The sequence below is a fragment of the Pipistrellus hanaki genome (genome assembly GCF_964339955.1).
Source record: "Pipistrellus hanaki genome assembly, chromosome: 14".
NCBI classification, from domain to species: Eukaryota; Metazoa; Chordata; class Mammalia; order Chiroptera; family Vespertilionidae; genus Pipistrellus; species Pipistrellus hanaki.
The window spans coordinates 6,140,283-6,156,732 of record NC_140516.1 but is presented as its reverse complement, the minus strand read 5'-3'; the positions used below and the strand labels follow the sequence as shown (position 1 = coordinate 6,156,732).

The 16,450-nt window shown below is 43.9% G+C and overlaps 1 pseudogene across 1 annotated transcript; it reads right to left on the bottom strand.

Moving 5' to 3' along the window:
* Positions 1–1,709: 1,709 nt before the first annotated feature.
* Positions 1,710–15,424, bottom strand: LOC311632671 (beclin-2-like; annotated as a pseudogene). The gene is made up of 3 exons: positions 15,348–15,424; positions 10,800–11,032; positions 1,710–2,882 (listed from the first exon to the last, which is right to left on the bottom strand). The product of its transcript is annotated as a beclin-2-like (transcript).
* Between the last annotated feature and the right edge of the window lie 1,026 nt (positions 15,425–16,450).

Genomic DNA, 16,450 nt, shown 5'->3' with positions numbered 1-16,450 from the left:
GGAACTTGAGGGTCTGCTGAATCAAGTGATGAAGGCTTAGATCTGGATGTGTTGAGTTAGTATAGCGCTGGGGTGTTGATCTGTGAGTGTCTTGGGTGGGGCCTGGATGAGGCTGGTTGACCTATTTGAAAATGTCTTTTGTGTGAAGTGAATCATTGGGCATGTGGAGGTATTATTGATATGAGAAAATGCTAAGTAACAGATTTACTATCTGAAAAGGGATTTACTATCGGGGAAAGGGAGGGAGGAAGAGACTGAACATAAACTGTGCACCTATGGATGAGGACAATGGGGGATGGGGAGGGGGCAGAGGGTGGGGTGGGAACCTGGTGGAGGGGGGAAGAAATGAGGAACCTTTGTAATAATATGAACAATAAAGATTGATTTAAAAAAAATAATAAATAAATAAAATAAAATAACCAGTTACATTAAGGGAGTGCTTGGAGAAGTGTCAGATGCTGACTGGCCAAGGAGAAGAGAGGACAGAGGAGCACAGATGTCCAAAGAAGTTTCCGAGAAAGGAAACATTGGAGAATAAGGGCAGAAAGGTGACAAAGGCAAAATTATAGAAAACTGCTCCGACAAAACTCAGGGTTTTTTTTGTTTGTGTGTGTGTTGTGTGTGTGTGTGTGTGTTTTGTTAATCCCCACCAGGGGGTAGGAGGATATTTTTAAAATATATATATTTTTCCGGGACTGGTTTGGCTCAATGGATAGAGCGTCAGCTTGGGGACTGAAAGGTCCCGGGTTCGATTCCAGTCAAGGGCATGTACCTTGGTTGCGGGCATATGCAAGAGGCAGCTGATCGATGACTCTCTCATGGATGTTTCTATCTCTCTCCCTTCCTCTCTGTACAAAATCAATAAAATATATTTATAAAATATATATTTTTTATTGATTTTCCACAGAGAAGAAAGGAGAGGGATAGAGAGCTAGACATCGATGGGAGAGAATCATTGATCAGCTGCCTCCTGCACACCCCCTAGATGCCCGCAACCCAGGTACATGCCCTTGGCCAGAATCGAACCTGGTACCCTTCAGTCCACAGGCTGACACTCTATCCACTGAGCCAAACCGGTTTCGGAGAAGGAGGATATTTTTTTTATTGATTTTTAGGGCGAGTGGAAAAGAGAGGGAGAGACAAATACATTGATTGGTTGCCTCCTGCAGGAGCCATGACAGTGGCCCCAGGCCAGGGAGGAGCCTGCAATCAAGGTATGTGCGCTTGCCCAGAATCAACCCAGGACCCTTTGGTCCTCAGGCTGATGCTGTATCCACTGAGCCAAACTGGTAGGGCCAAAACTCAGACATTTTTAAGAAACCCCACAATGATTCCATCACAGCAATAGAAAAACATGTTTCTGGAGAGAAAATGCAAATAGCTAATCTGAAACAAATTAAAATTATACCAAGAATAGTAATGCTTCCAAATTTTGGGACTGTGAAACCAGGCCCAAGAAGACATTTATGCAGTTCGTTAGGAGGGACTCTGAGCCCAATAGGCTATTTAATCCCATAAAATTTGACAGTTCTCTATTATTCATCAATGATGCAGTAATCCTTTTTTAAAAAGTATTTTCCCCTTTATTTTGTTGTTTTCCATCACCATTTATCTCCCATATCCTCATCAGAGCTGTCTGCCTGTTCTCTCTGAGTCTGTTTCTATAGTTCTCTGACTGGTGTATTTTACTTAGCATGATGTTCAAATAGTTATTTGTGACAGTACCTTAAGGAGACCCAAGCTAGGCTCCACTTAAAATTTGTAAGCATGAACGTGAGTGCCTTTTCCACCGCTCCTTTGTGTTCAGCTGGGTTCTGATGTAGTAGAATTCATTACTGGCTCCAGGGTCTTCTCCACATGGACCCTGTGTAGAGAGCCGGCTCACCTGTCTCAGCTTCCTCTTCGAACTGCTGCATGTAGTCCAGGAAGGCCACCATTGCCTGGTCAAACTTGTTATCCAAGAAAGCCCTTTTCCCCTTGGTACAACACAAGGGCAGCTCAGTGGGGTCCTCTGTTAATGACTCAGGAGTGGTTTCTGCAGAGGATGAGTTGCTCTGAAACTGCAGACCAATTGTGTTAGACGGGGCCACGAGCAGCAAGGCTGTTCACCCCCAGCCTGCATTGATCTCCAGCAAGCAGGACAGTGGGGACACAGCCCAATCTGAAGTTATTGATGATGGCCCAGGGGCCATCGCCGCAGATCTTAGACAAGTTATGCGGGTCTGGGAGTACCACAGCCAGTTCTCCACGTTTCTCAGCTCATCCTATAGTCCTAATTGCAATTTACTGTAGTCCCTATGGCACTGCCTTTCCTGCTTTTCCAGTGTCTCAGTCTTAGCTTGGGCTGCCTCCAGAGCCACAGCTGCCTTTTCTCAGTTCTTCTCTACCTCCTCCAACTTCTAGACCTGCCTCACTTCCTCCAGCTCCACAACCTTCAGCTCCTGCAGTGCTTCCATCTCATCCTCAATCCATCCCTGGTCTCCAAACAGCATTTTTCTGACTGTCAGATTCTGAGATCCTGAGCTGGGCGTCCAGCTGCTCCAAAAGATTGTCAGTACAGTCCTCCCATAGGGTTGGTCCAAATCTTTATCAGAAAGGATGTCAAAATGTCCCTCATGGCTTTCTGGATGCTACTGAGAGTCCCAGCAGGGTGAAGTTGCTGGGGCCGTACATGGACTTCTTGCCATCAACAGGGCGGGTCCAGCCATGGACACTATCCTGCAGCTTTGCAACATCTCTCTCCACCCTGGAGGGAGAGCCTTCCTCTGGAGTTTCTCCTGGCTGCCCCTGAGCTGCGGGGAGCTTTGAAGCTGCAAGTTCTTGGCTGAGGTCAAGGCTGAGGTCTCCATGGACCAAACCAGCTTCAGGGGCTGGTGGTAGCACTGGCAAATGAAGCAGACGAAGGACAGGGTAGAGGTCTTAACTTTCATCGTTGACCCTAAATTTCCTTTAGTAATCCTTGTAGTCTGTGAGTGAGGCTAGGGCCTTGGAGCGAAGCCAGGGGAAGGAAGGTCTTTCCGTGCAAAGGGCCTCTAGTTGGTTAATAAAATTTTATAGGTTTCAGATATACAGTTTTATAATACATAATCTCTATATAGTGTGTTCACCAAGTCAAGTCTCCTTCCTCATAATTTATTCTCCCTATATCTTCTACACCCCTTTGCCTCTGGCAATTACTGTACTGTTGTCTGTGTCAGTGAGCTTTTTTTCCTCTTAATTCCTTCACCTTTTTCACCAGTCCTGCAACGCCCCCCTTCCCTCTGACAGCTATTAGCCTGTATTAGATTCTGTATATATGAATCTGTTTCTTTTTTAAAATCTATACATTTTCTTGATTTTTTTTTTACAGAGAGAGTCAGAAACATCGATGAGAGAGAAACATGGATCAGCTGCCTCCTGCACACCCCCCTCTGGGGGTGTGCCCGCAACCAAGGTACATGCCCTTGACCAGAATGAAACCTGGGACCCTTCAGTCCAAAGGCTGATGTTCTATCCACTGAGCCAAACTGATTTTGGCTATGAATCTGTTTCTATTTTATTTGTTAGTTTATTTTGTTCATTGGATTGCACATATGAGTGAAATTAAATGGTACTTGTCTTTCTCTGACTGGCTTATTTCACTTAGCATAATGCTATCCAGGATTATCTATGTTGTCACAAAAGATAAGATTTCTTTTTTATGACCAAATAGTATTCCATTATGTAAATGTACTATGGCTTTTTTATCTGCTCATCTATTGATGAACACTTGGGCTGCACTAGGGGGTTTTTAGAGGTGAGTGCCAGCACTGTCACTAGTGCCACAGATCTCTGGCCTTTTCCACAAATGTCTGGCCCATCTCTCCAACTGGAGAATGCTGGCCCACACTTGGTCTATGGACCTCTTCAGCTATAGGGACATAGGGGTCTCCACCCTTTTTTTTAACCTTTGTGTCCACAAAAGTATCTCCCCTAAGCTCTGAAATGTAAGGAGATATTTTCTGATTCTTGAGAGTACTTGCCCAGAGATGCAACTTTAAGTCTATGGTTCAGAAACAATTAAACTTGGCACAAATAAAGGTCACCCCAAGATACATTATCTTACATATTGACCTGCCTGCTTATTCCCTCTTGTTTATATCAGTAGATTAGCACAAATTTAACATCTTTAAAAATAAATGTTTTAAAATAAACTCCTCTCTGGAAACCACTAATCTAAAACAGTGATACAGAGGTATTATCTAGGAGCTATTAAAATTTTCCAATTAACCCCTAAAAAAACTCTGTACACATTTGACCAAGGAGAGTGTCCATGGGTAGGCAGAATCACCATAGCCCAGTGAGGGCTCTTAATTAAAATCACAGTATCTAGCACAGCAATAACAATAGCTAACATTGCACCTTCACTGTGCTTTGCAATATTGTGAATACTTAATCACATTTAAGCATAGCAACCCAAGTGGTATTACTATCATCACAGTTAGTGGAAGAAAACAGGTAGAGAATCATTAAGGTAACTTTCCTACAATCACTCAGCTTGTAGGTGACAGGTCTGAGAATGGAGCTGAGTCATTCTGGTTCCAGAATCTGGACTGTTGTTAACCCTTTAAAAACATTTTATTGATTTCAGAGAGGAAGGTAAAGGAGAGAGAGAGAGAGAGAGAGAGAGAGAGAGAGAGGGGAACATCAATGTGAGAGGAGAGGAACATCAATGATGAGAGAGAGAATCACTGATTGGCTGCTCCTGCACGCCATAGATTGGGGATTGAGCCAGGCTTGTGTCCTGACCCTGCATTGAACTTGACCTCCTGGTTCATAGGTTGATACTCAACTATTGAGCCATGCCAACTTGGCACTGTTACACTCTTGAACCCAGGGAGAGAGAAATTTTAGGCTGATTCTCAAACCCTCTCCCATCTGAGAAAAGGAAAGGATGAAGTGAGAAAGCAAACTGAAGTGCCCAGCTACAGTATATATAGGTCCGGTCCAAATATAATGTATCTTCTTGAGGTCAGGTGCTCTACTACCGTGTTTCCCCAAAAATAAGACATCCTCCCAAAATAAGACCTACTTACAGGTTTCCTTCTGAGTGAAATATAAGGCATCCCCCCGACAATAAGGCCCCCCCTAGGCTAAACATGAGAGATTTGGTCCACTGTTTCTGAAAGAAATGGAGTCACAAGAAATTCACCAGGAAATTCAGGAATTGGATTGCTATGATGATGTTCCAGAAGATGATGACATGATTGTCAGTGAATAAATGAGTAAATTCTTGATACTGTAGGATTCACAGTTTGTCTGGTTTGTGTTGACAACTACCGTACTACCGTACCGTATACAGGTAATAAATTTCCTTTATTTTCATTTAACAATAAATGTGTACTGTATTCTTCTTCATGGAAAAATAAGACATCCCCTGAAAATAAGACCTAGTGCATCTTTGGGAGCAAAAATTAATTTAAGACACTGTCTTATTTTTTGGGAAACAGGGTAGGTAGAGATGAGGAATAAGATAACCCAGGTGTTCGCTGAAACCGGTTTGGCTCAGTGGTAGAGTGTCAGTCTGTGGACTGAAAGGTCCCAGGTTCAATTCCAGTCAAGGGCATGTACATTGGTTGTGGGCAAGAGGCAGCTGGTCGATGTTTCTCTCTCATCGACATTTCTAGCTCTCTATCTCTCTCCCTTCCTCTCTGTAAAAAATCAATAAAATATATTTTTAAAAAAAGAAAAAGAAAAAAAAAGATAACCCAGGTGCGCTGAAACCAGTTTGGCTCAATGGATAGAGCATTGGCCTATGGACTGAAAAGTCCTGGGTTCGATTCTGGTCAAGGGCATGTACCTTGGTTGGGGCACATCCCTGATAGGTGGTGTGCAAGAGGCAGCTGATAGATGTTTCTAACTCTCTCTCTCTTCCTCTCTGTAAAAAATCAATAAAATATATTAAAACATAATTAAATTAAATATATTTATTTAATCAATAAAATATATTTGAAAATATAAAAATATATTTATATATTAAAATATATAAAATCAATAAACTAATATATGGCGTGCAGGAGCAGCCAATCAGTGACTCTCTCTCATCATTGATGTTCCTCTCCTCTCACATTGATATTTCTTTCTCTCTCTCTCCTCTACCTTCCTCTCTGAAATCAATAAAATATTTTTTTAAAGGGTTAACAATTAAGAGTCCAGATTCTGGAACCAGAATGACTCAGCTCCATGCTCAGACCTGTCACCTATAAGCTGAGTGATCGTAGGAAAGTTACCTTAATGATTCTGTACCTGTTTTCTTCCACTAACTGTGCTGATATAAAAAAATCAATAAATATATATAATCAATAAAATAAAGTTAGCTCTCAAAAGAAATTTCAATCATTGTACTTTTGATTTCAGAGAGAGAGAGAAAGCAAGGAAGAGATTGCAGTATCAATGATGAGAGAGAATCATTGATCAGCTGCCTCCTGCTCCACTCCTATGGGGATGAACCTGGGAAACTGAGCATGTTCCCTGACAGGGAATCAAACCATGAATTCCTTGTTCATCGGTTGACACTCAACCTCTGAGCCACACGGGCAGGCTCCTTTTTCATTTTGTTAGTAATTTATTTTGTTGTGCAGAAGGTTTTTAGTTTGATGTAGTCCCATTTATTTATTTTTCCTTTGTTTCCCTTGCCCTAGGAAATGTATCAGTGAAAATTTTGCTACAAAATGTCTGAGATTTTACTGCCTATATTTTTTTTCTAGGATTTTTATTAAAAACATATTTTTATTGCTTTTAGAAAGGGAGAGGGGGAGAGAAATAGAAATATCAACGATTGAGAGAGAATCATTGATTGGCTGCCTCCTGCATGCTCCACTTTGGGAATCAAGCCCACAACTGGAGCATATGCCCTGATTGAGAATCAAACCATGTCCTCCTGGTGCATAGGTTAATGCTCAGCCACTGAACTATGCCTGCCTAACTCTTCTAGGATTTTTTATGGTTTCATAACTTACATTTAACTCTCTATCGCTCTTCCTCTCTGTAAAAAATCAATAAAAGATATTAAAAGATATTTAAATTAAATATATTTATGTAATCAATAAAATATATTTAAAAATATAAAAATATATTTATATATTAAAATATATAAAATCAATAAAATAATATATGGCATGCATATAAGTCTTATACATTTTGAGTTTATTATTGTGTAGGGTGTAAATTGATGGTCTAGTTCAGTGGTTGGCAAACTGGGGCTTGAGAGCCACATACAGCTCTTTGGCCCCTTGAGTTTTTAGCAAAGGCCATCTTAGGAGTACCCTAATTAAGTTAATAACAATGTACCTACCTACATAGTCCAGGTTTAAAAAATTTGACTCTCAAAAGAAATTTCAATTGTACTTTTGATATTTTTTAAAAATACATTTTATTGATTTTTTACAGAGAGGGAGAGGGATAGAGAGTTAGAAACATCAATCAACTGCCTCCTGCACACCTCCTTCTGGGGATATGCCCGCAACCAAGATACATGCCCATGACTGGAATCAAACCTGGGACCTTGCAGTCCCCAGGCTGACGCTCTATCCAACAGTAAAGCCAAACCAGTTTTGGCTGTACTGTTGATATTGGCTCTGTTGACTAATGAGTTTGCCAACCACTGGTCTAGTTCAATTTTCCCAGCAGCATTTCTTGAAGAGAATGTCTTTTTTCAATTGTATGCTTGTACCTCCTTTGATAAATATTAATTGAAAATATTGGCGTGGGTTGATTTCTGGTGTCTCTGTGCTGTTCCATTGGTCTATATGCCTGTTCTGTGGCAGTACCAGGCTGTTTAGATTACAGTGGCTTTGTACTATAACTTGATACCTGGTGTTGTGATCCCTCCATCTTTGTTATTCTTTCTCAGCATTGCTAGTGCTATTTGGGATCTTTTTTGATTCCATATAAATTGGAGTGTTTGCTCTAGATCTGTGAAATATGCCATTAGTATTTTGTTGTTGTTGTTAATCCTACTTGAGGATATTTTTCCATTGATTTTTAAAGAGAGTGGAAGTGAGGGGGGAGAAAAAGAGAGAGAGAAAGAAAGAGGGAGAGAGAAACATCAATGTGAGAGAGATATATCAATTGGTTACCTCCCACCCGAGTCCTGACCAGGGGCAAAGATTGAGCCTGCAACTGAGGTATGTGCCCTTTACTAGAATTGAATCCAGGCCCTTCAGTCCACAGCCCAGTGCTCTCTCCATTTAACCAAACCAGCCAGGGCACTGTTGATATTTAAATAGGGGTTGCTATGGACAGATAAATTATGTTAATTTTAATTATATTAATGAAGTTAATTCATCCAACTTATCAACATGGTATATGCTTCCACTTGTTTGTGCAGTGGAACCTTGGTTCTTGAACTTAATTAGTTCCAGAAAGCTGTTGGAGAAACAATTTGTTTGAAAACCGAATCATTTTTTCTTCATTAAAAGTAATGAAAATTGAATTAATTCATTAACATTTCTTATATAAAGTACATGTCTAATGTCCTATAAACAAACACTTCATTTCTTAAATTTATCAAACCACCCCCTGCTAGCCTTAAATGAATCACTTTCAGCACTCACTCCAGGGGTGTGGCATCTTGGCTTTTTCACATATCACTGCCTCTGAAATGCTGTCACTGGCTAACTGCTTTACATTTATCCAAATCAACAACAGTTTTTCCACCTCTTCAATTGCCTGTGATCATAGTTTTATGAGCACTTTAATGCTACATAAATATCCTCTTTATGTCTTAAAACTGTGCTAATCAGCCTGGCCGGTTTGGCTCAGCGGTAGAGCATTGGCTTATAAACTAGAATGTCACGGTTCCATTCCCAATCAGGGCACATGCCCGGGTTGTGGGCTGGATCCCCAGTATGGGGCTTGCAGAACGCAACTGATCATTGATTCTTTCTCATCATTGGTGTTTCTGTATCTCTTTCCCTCTTCCTTTCTCCCTTAAATCAATAAAAATATATATTTAAAAATTTTTAAATATATTTGTTGATTTTTTTATAGAGAAGAAGGGAGAGGGATAGAGTTAGAAACATTGATCAGCTGCCTCCTACACATCCCCTACTGGGAATGTGCCCGCAACCAAGGTACATGCCCTTGACTGGAATTAAACCTGGGACCCTTTCGTCCACAGGCCAACACTCTATCCACTGAGTCAGACTGGTAGGGCAATAAAAATACATTTATTTTTTTATTTTTTTATTTTTTTATTTTTATTTTTTTAAAATATATTTTATTGATTTTGTACAGAGAGGAAGGGAGAGAGAGAGAGCCAGAAACATCGATGAGAGAGAGTCATCGACCAGCTGCCTCTTGCACACCCCCTACTGGGGATATGCCCGCAACCAAGGTACATGCCCTTGACCGGAATCGAACCCGGAACCCTCCAGTCCCCAAGCCGACGCTCTATCCATTGAGCCAAACCTGTCCCGGCAAAAAATACATTTTAAATGACACATTAAACTGGCCAGTTTTTGGCTCAGACAGAAACATCAATGGAGCCACACTGGCCAGAGCCTTAGTTTTTATTTTAATTGTGGTAAAATATACAACATAAAATTTACCATCTTTTAGACTATTTTTTTTAATTACTGCTGTGCTTTCTTTTTTTTTTAATACTTTTTTTTATTGATTTTTTACAGAGAGGAAGAGAGAGGGATAGAGAGTTAGAAACATCGATGAGAGAGAATCATCGATCAGCTGCCTCTTGCACACTCCCTACTGGGGATGTGCCCCCAATCAGTACATGCCCTTGACTGTAATCGAACCTGGGGCCTTTCAGTCCGCAGACCAACACTCTATCCACTGAGCCAAACCGGTTTCGGCTTTTAGACTATTAAAAAAAAAAATAGATTTTTAGAGAGAAAGGAAAGGAGAGGGAGAGAGAGCAAAACATCCATGTGAGAGTGAAACATCAATCAGCTGTCTCCTGCATGCCCCTTACTGGAGATTGAGTCCGCCATTTGGGCACATACTCTGACCAGAAATCAAACTAGCAACCTTTTGGTGCACAGGAGAACGCTCAACCAACTAAGCCACACAGGCCAGGGCTTTATCATATTTTGTTTATCTATTCAACTGTCAATGAACACTTCGTTTGCTTCCACCTTTAATATCTATACTAATAAAAGGGTACTATGCAAATTGGTTAGGACACCCTCACAGTAACAACCGAACAGCAGTCTGTGTGGGGTGACCAAGCCAGTAGGGGGGTTAGTGAGGGACAACCAAACAACTGAACAGGCTGCATGGGGTGACCAGGTTGGCAGTGAGGGGCGACCAGGCCAGCAGAGTGGGGCAGTGAGGTGTGACCAAGCTGGTGGGGGGGGGGGGGAGGGCAGTTGGGAGCAACCAATCCAGTGGGGGGAGGGCAGTTGGGGGTGATCAGGCCAGCAATCAGAGGTGGCTAGGGGTGATCAGGCTGGCAGTTAGGGGCGATCAGGCAGGCAGGCAGGCAGGTGAGCAGTTAGGAGCCAGCGGTCCCAGATTGTGAGAGGATGAAGGCTGGGCTGAGGGGACACCATCTCCCCTGCCCGTGCTGAATTTCATGCACCAAGCCTCTAGTCTATATATATATAAGCCTAAGTGACCTAAGGACTGAAAGACCAGTTGACCAGTCGCTATGACATGCACTGACCACCAGGGGGAAGACACTCAATGCAGGAGCACCCAATGTCAGTGCGCTCTCACAGCAGGAATGCTGCTCAGCTGACCAATGGGCTCCAGAGGCCTGGCTCACGGCTGGCAAGCACAGCTGCAGCAACTCTACCCCTCCCGCCTCCACGGCAGCCTACCCAGCAGCAGCGGCAGCAGGCGCAGCTGGGCCAGAATGAGCAGGAGTGGCACAGCACCAGGATGTAGTAGTGTGTGAAGTGGCAGGTGGCAGGGGAGGAGTCCGAGTGCGAGCCCGGGCCTGGTGCTGTGCCACACCTGCTCATTCTGGCCCAGCTGCGCCTGCTGCCGCTGCTGCTGGGTAGGCTGCCGTGGAGGCGGGAGGTGCTCGTGTTGCTGTAACTGTGCTTGCCAGCTGTGGATTTTGGGCGATTATAATGTGTAAATGCAGGCTCGTCAATTGTAACCAATGTACCACTTTGGTGGGGGATATACACTGAGTGGCCAGATTATTATGTTATTATGATCTCTGAATGCATCTGGCCACTCAGTATGTGTGTGTGTGTGTGTGTGTGTGTGTGTGTGTGTGTGTATGTGTGTATACATGGGTGGTTGGCCGACCTGCCTGCTGGTAGAACTCCTGGTCGAGGGGACAATTTCCATATTAGCCGTTTATTATATTGGACATACACTGAGTGGCCAGATTATTACGTGTTTAGAGACCAAAACAATCTGGCCACTCAGTGTAGACGACGGGGAAGATTATACATGTGTGGCGACAGGGAGTTTGTGGGGAATTTCTATACATTACCTTCTCTCAGTTTTGCTATGAACCTAAAACTGCTCTCAAAGAAAGTAAAGTCCTTCCCCACCCGCACCCCCAATCGGCCTGCAGACCAAAGGGTCCCAGGTGTGTTTTTTTGTTTGTTTTTAAATATCGTATATTTTATTAATTTTTTTTTTTTTTTTTACAGAGAGGAAGGGCGAGAGATGAGAGCTAGAAACATTGTTGAGAGAGAAACATTGATCAGCTGCCTCCTGCACACCCCCCACCAGATATGTGCCTGCAACCAAGGTACATACCCTTGACTAGAACTTGAGACCTTTAGATCGTAGGCCGACGCTCTATCCACTGAGCCAAACCGGTTTCGGCAAAAGTAAAGTCCTTTCCAAAAAATCCATTTCATGTGTGGTGGAAATCAAGAAATAATAATCACATACTTAATATGTATGTGTAAGCTATCCAATGGGCCTGTGAATGAACTGTGCTATTTAAATTTTTAAAAGGACTGCAAGCTTCTTCCCCATCATCATAGTTAGAAAATAGTCCTTGTTGCATCTCGGTAAATCTTCATGTAGATGACTTTTTGCCTCTAAAGTGCATCTACTAAGGAGAGCCGCTCTTGAAAACAGCCTCTTTCCCTCCTCTTGTGTGTATGTGTTAATCCTCACCTGAGATGTTTTTTCCATTGCTTTTCAGAGAAAGTGGAAAGAAGGGGAGGAGGGGAGATAGAGAGGGAGAAACATCAACGTGAGAGAGACACATCCATTGGTTTCCTCCCCCAAGCCACAACCCAGGTACATGCCCTTGACTGGGAATCGAATCCTTCGGTCCACAGGCTGATGCTCTAACCACTGAGAAAACCCGGCTAGGGCCCTCCTCTTTTTTTAAGGGATATGTCAGATTTAGCCTTTCTACTCTATGGCATTACACTTGGAAATACTTACAAATTACACTCAAATTTTGGAAGATTTTTTTTCTAATTTAGAAAAAATACCTAGTTCTTTAAAACTAGATATTTTATTTCGATTTTATTTGTAATCAAAATATTTTTCCGGAAGCATTTTCTGTAGCTTTACTTACTCAAACATGTTCCTATGGAACTTTTATGTCACCACTACATGATAAACCTGCACATGGCAAAGGTTTAATATTAAACTATTCCATTAATTTTTTTCTTTCCTCCTCATTTTAAAAAGATATTTATTGTTGAGAATATTATAGATGCCCCTTTCCCCCCCATTCCATTAATTATATTCAGAAGTTAAAACAAATCAAAATGAATCTCTAAAATTTTTTTCATACTTCTAAGAGGCAAAATGTGAGCTGCTTGTCTACACACCTGGGAGATATAAATTAAGCTAGAATAAGATTAAGTGTTCCTGCTTTGCTACTTGTTGATATGAAATAAAATACTATTAAAAAAGAAAAAAAAAAAAAAAAAAAAAAAGCTAGCCAAAGCCGGTTTGGCTCAGTGGATAGAGGGTCGGCCTGCAGACTGAAGGGTCTCGGGTTCGATTCCGGTCAAGGGCTGTACCTTGGTTGCGGGCACATCCCTCGTAGGGGGTGTGCAGGAAGCAGCTGATCGATGTCTCTCTCCCATTGATGTTTCTAACTGTCTAACCCTCTCCCTTCCTCTCTGTGAAAAATCAATAAAAATATATATTAAAAAAAAAAAAAAAAGCTAAAAAAACAAAGATGGCTACTAGCCTCCACTCCTACTACATCATGAAAGCCACTGGATTCCAGGAGACAAACTTCTCTTAGGGTTCTAATTGCTGTCCATCAAATAAAGCTTCTTCATCTCTTCTGCTGTTGATATATATATTTAAAAAAATATATTTTTTATTGATTTCAGAAAAGAAGGGAGAGGGAGAGTTAGAAACATTGATAGAATCACTGATCGGCTACCTTGATCAAGCCCACAACCCAGGCTGGGAATTGAACCGTGACCACCTGTTCATAGATTGATGCTCAATCACCGAGCCAATGCTGGCCGGGCTCTCTTGCTGTTAATATTTACATCTCTCATTCTTTTACCCTGGAAAAATTCCCCGAATGAAAATTTCTGTCCACAGCAATTGCAAAAAATTGGGCTGTTATATTTATACTCCTGGTGACTGACTGTCTTGTGTTCAGGATTGGATATCCTTCCTATTTTCTAGGTTTTGTTGGTTTATCATATAGTCTGATGCCTTCCATTTCAGGGTTGACTAATTCCTGTCCTGGGGTTAAGGCTGGGGGCCAATGCCACATCAATGAAGGCTCAGATGTGTTAATGTGTTCGCAGAATTTCCCTCTCCTTTGATTTCACATTGCTGCCTGGACAACTTCTCCTCCTGTATCTTTGTGGTTCTCATCTGCTTATAGCTTATTTCCACTCTGAAAGCACTCAGAAATCCTAAAATTACTTTCACTTTTCTGACAACAAAATAGTGGGGCAGGAACTAGAGCAGATGTGGTCACTTTCAGTGACTGATGGCCACGTATTCAGAGAGGTTAAAGTGTGTGGGGACCCAGGTAAGATACTGAAATGTTGGGCAGGAAAAAAGCAAGAAATTGGAACTGAGGCAAAAGAGCTTTGACTATTTCTGTTACTTTTTCCAGGATCACTCAAGATGCAATAACCACCACGATCTCAGCTAAAAGCAAAAATTACCCTTCTCCCTGGCGGATAAATTGTGCATAAGTTTAAAAAAATAAAATGGCCAGAACCGGTTTGGCTCAGTGGTAGAGCGTTGGTCTGCGGACTGAAGGGTCCCAGGTTCAATTCCGGTCAGAGGCATGTACGTTGGTTGCGGGCACATCCCTGGTGGGGGGTGTGGAGGAGGCAACTGGTCGGTGTTTCTCTCTCATCGACGTTTCTAGCTCTCTATCTCTTTCCCTTCCTCTCTGTAAAAAATCAATAAAATATATTTTAAAAAATTATTTGGAATAATTTTAATTTACAGAAAAGTTGTAAAAATACATGGAGCTTGTGAATACTCTTCCCTATTTCTTCTATACTTAATGTCTCTATAACCATGGCATATCTGTTAGTTAAACTATGAAACTCACATTGGTACAATACTGTTAAAACTATAGACTTTAATCTGATTTTACCATTATTGTCCACTGGTTAAAATCCAACACATTCAGCAGTGTTTAGCATACAGTTTTTAAAATATTTTTAAAAACATGTTACTGTTTTTTAGAGAGGGAGAGAGAAAAAAACATGACAGAACATTGATGTTGGAGAGTAACATTGATTGCCTCCCATAGGAACCCACAACCTGGGTCCACTGTGCCCTGATCTGCAGCTTATGGTGCCGGGGATGATGCTCAAGGAAGAGACACATGGGCCAAGGCAGCAAACAAGTTTTATACACAAGGTGTTGCTCTAGTTTACTTTCACATTACTTGTTTTGATTAGGTTATGGGCTCTAATGTTTGATTTTGTGTATGGTCAGGTATAATTCAAATATATAAATTCACCCACACTGGTGATGCCCACCAAAGACTACAAAATAATGGTTATTGGTTGCTCTAGATGTCTCGGAAGAAGGTGTTGAAGAGGGAGTATAGCCTCTGCGCTTGTGTTAGGTGACTTTGGAGGATCCAAGGAAACAGAGTAAGGAAGCAGGGGCAATTCAGTCAGTAAATAAGTTTTATTTAGAAAGAAGGCCTACATGTCATTGGAGTAGCCACGTTAGCGGGTGAAGGAATATCTGGGTATGTTTGTGACTGCACAGGGTGTTTTTGGCTGTTCAGGCATGACTGTCATTTTCTTCTCCTTCCATCCGTCAGTATTTTTTACTCCATGTGTCTTATGACATTGCTTACCTCCATCAGGTACCCACTGTGCCTCTCGGGGCTGCATCTGATCACAACCGAGTTGGAAAGCAAAGGGGGACGCCTACCAGCCTTTGCCACGCAAACACGACAGCCCTTGGTTCCGATAATTCCTCACGAAGGGCTGCAAGTCCGGGCTGTCTGGTTTAGAGCCAAAGCACCGGCGGCCTGCCTGGAGGCGGCGGGAACCGGCATCCTGAACTGGCGCGCGATCCGGGCGGTGAGGGCTGAGCAGCGGCCCCTCCGCCCGCACTGTCCCCGCGGACCAGCCGAGCCACAGCCCGGACTCCGAGGGTCAGCGAGCGACAGGGGCGGCTGAACGGTGCCGAGTAGCGACCCACCGGCAGGGACACACCTATGCCCACTTCTCACGCCGCCGGAGCCGCTATTCGCTCCTGATCCCCTTTCCTCCCGGCAGGAAACGGCTCTCCTCTGGGCTCACCGGGGGCCCCCTGTCAGCATTCTAGGACTCAGCCCGCCGCCCGCCTCCCCCGCTCCCGCCCACAGGGCCCGCCCGCCCCGCCCCGCCCCGCCCCGCCCCCACCGCAGACCCATCCCGGCTCCGCTCAGGGCGCGACAAAATGGCGGCCAGGTGGTCCTGGTGCCCGGAAGCCCGCCGTGGAGGCCCCGCCCCCCGGCTGTCTGCGTCCTTCCGGTTCCGTCGTGGAAATAGGACTGCGTCGCGTCCCCCCGGGAAAGGTGGGGTTCCGTGGGCACCCCGCGGAGTCCGCGCCGGCGGGCAGAAGCGGGATGGGGGCGCGGGCTCGGGCGCTGCAGCTCCCGGGGTGGGGAGGCGGGTGGGCAGGGGCGCGGGGCCGACAGCAGCGGGCCTGGAGCGCCACGTGGCGGCGGCCGGGCCCCGGAGCCCAGCCCCGCCCCGGCCACCCCCGCGCTTCCGGCGTCACTGCCTCCCCCGCGCCACCTCCCCCCGCTAACGGCGCAAAGTCCTCCCGCCGCCGCCTGAGTGCGCCGGCTGGTGCTGGGCTGTCGAGGCCCGAATGGGAACTCGAACCCCGAGCCAAGACAGTTCTTGGCTTCCCTGCAGGGAAGAATTCGAGACCTGAGCCAGAGTTAAAGTAGAAAAGCAGGTTTACTGAGAAAGGCCGCCCATAGCGAAGCACACCCTCCTCTCCGGAGACCCCAGCCATCGTATGTTTGTAGTTTCTGTGGCAAACTGCTGGTATGGGGAGGTGGGGAGAGGGAAACGACGCTGGGATTAAT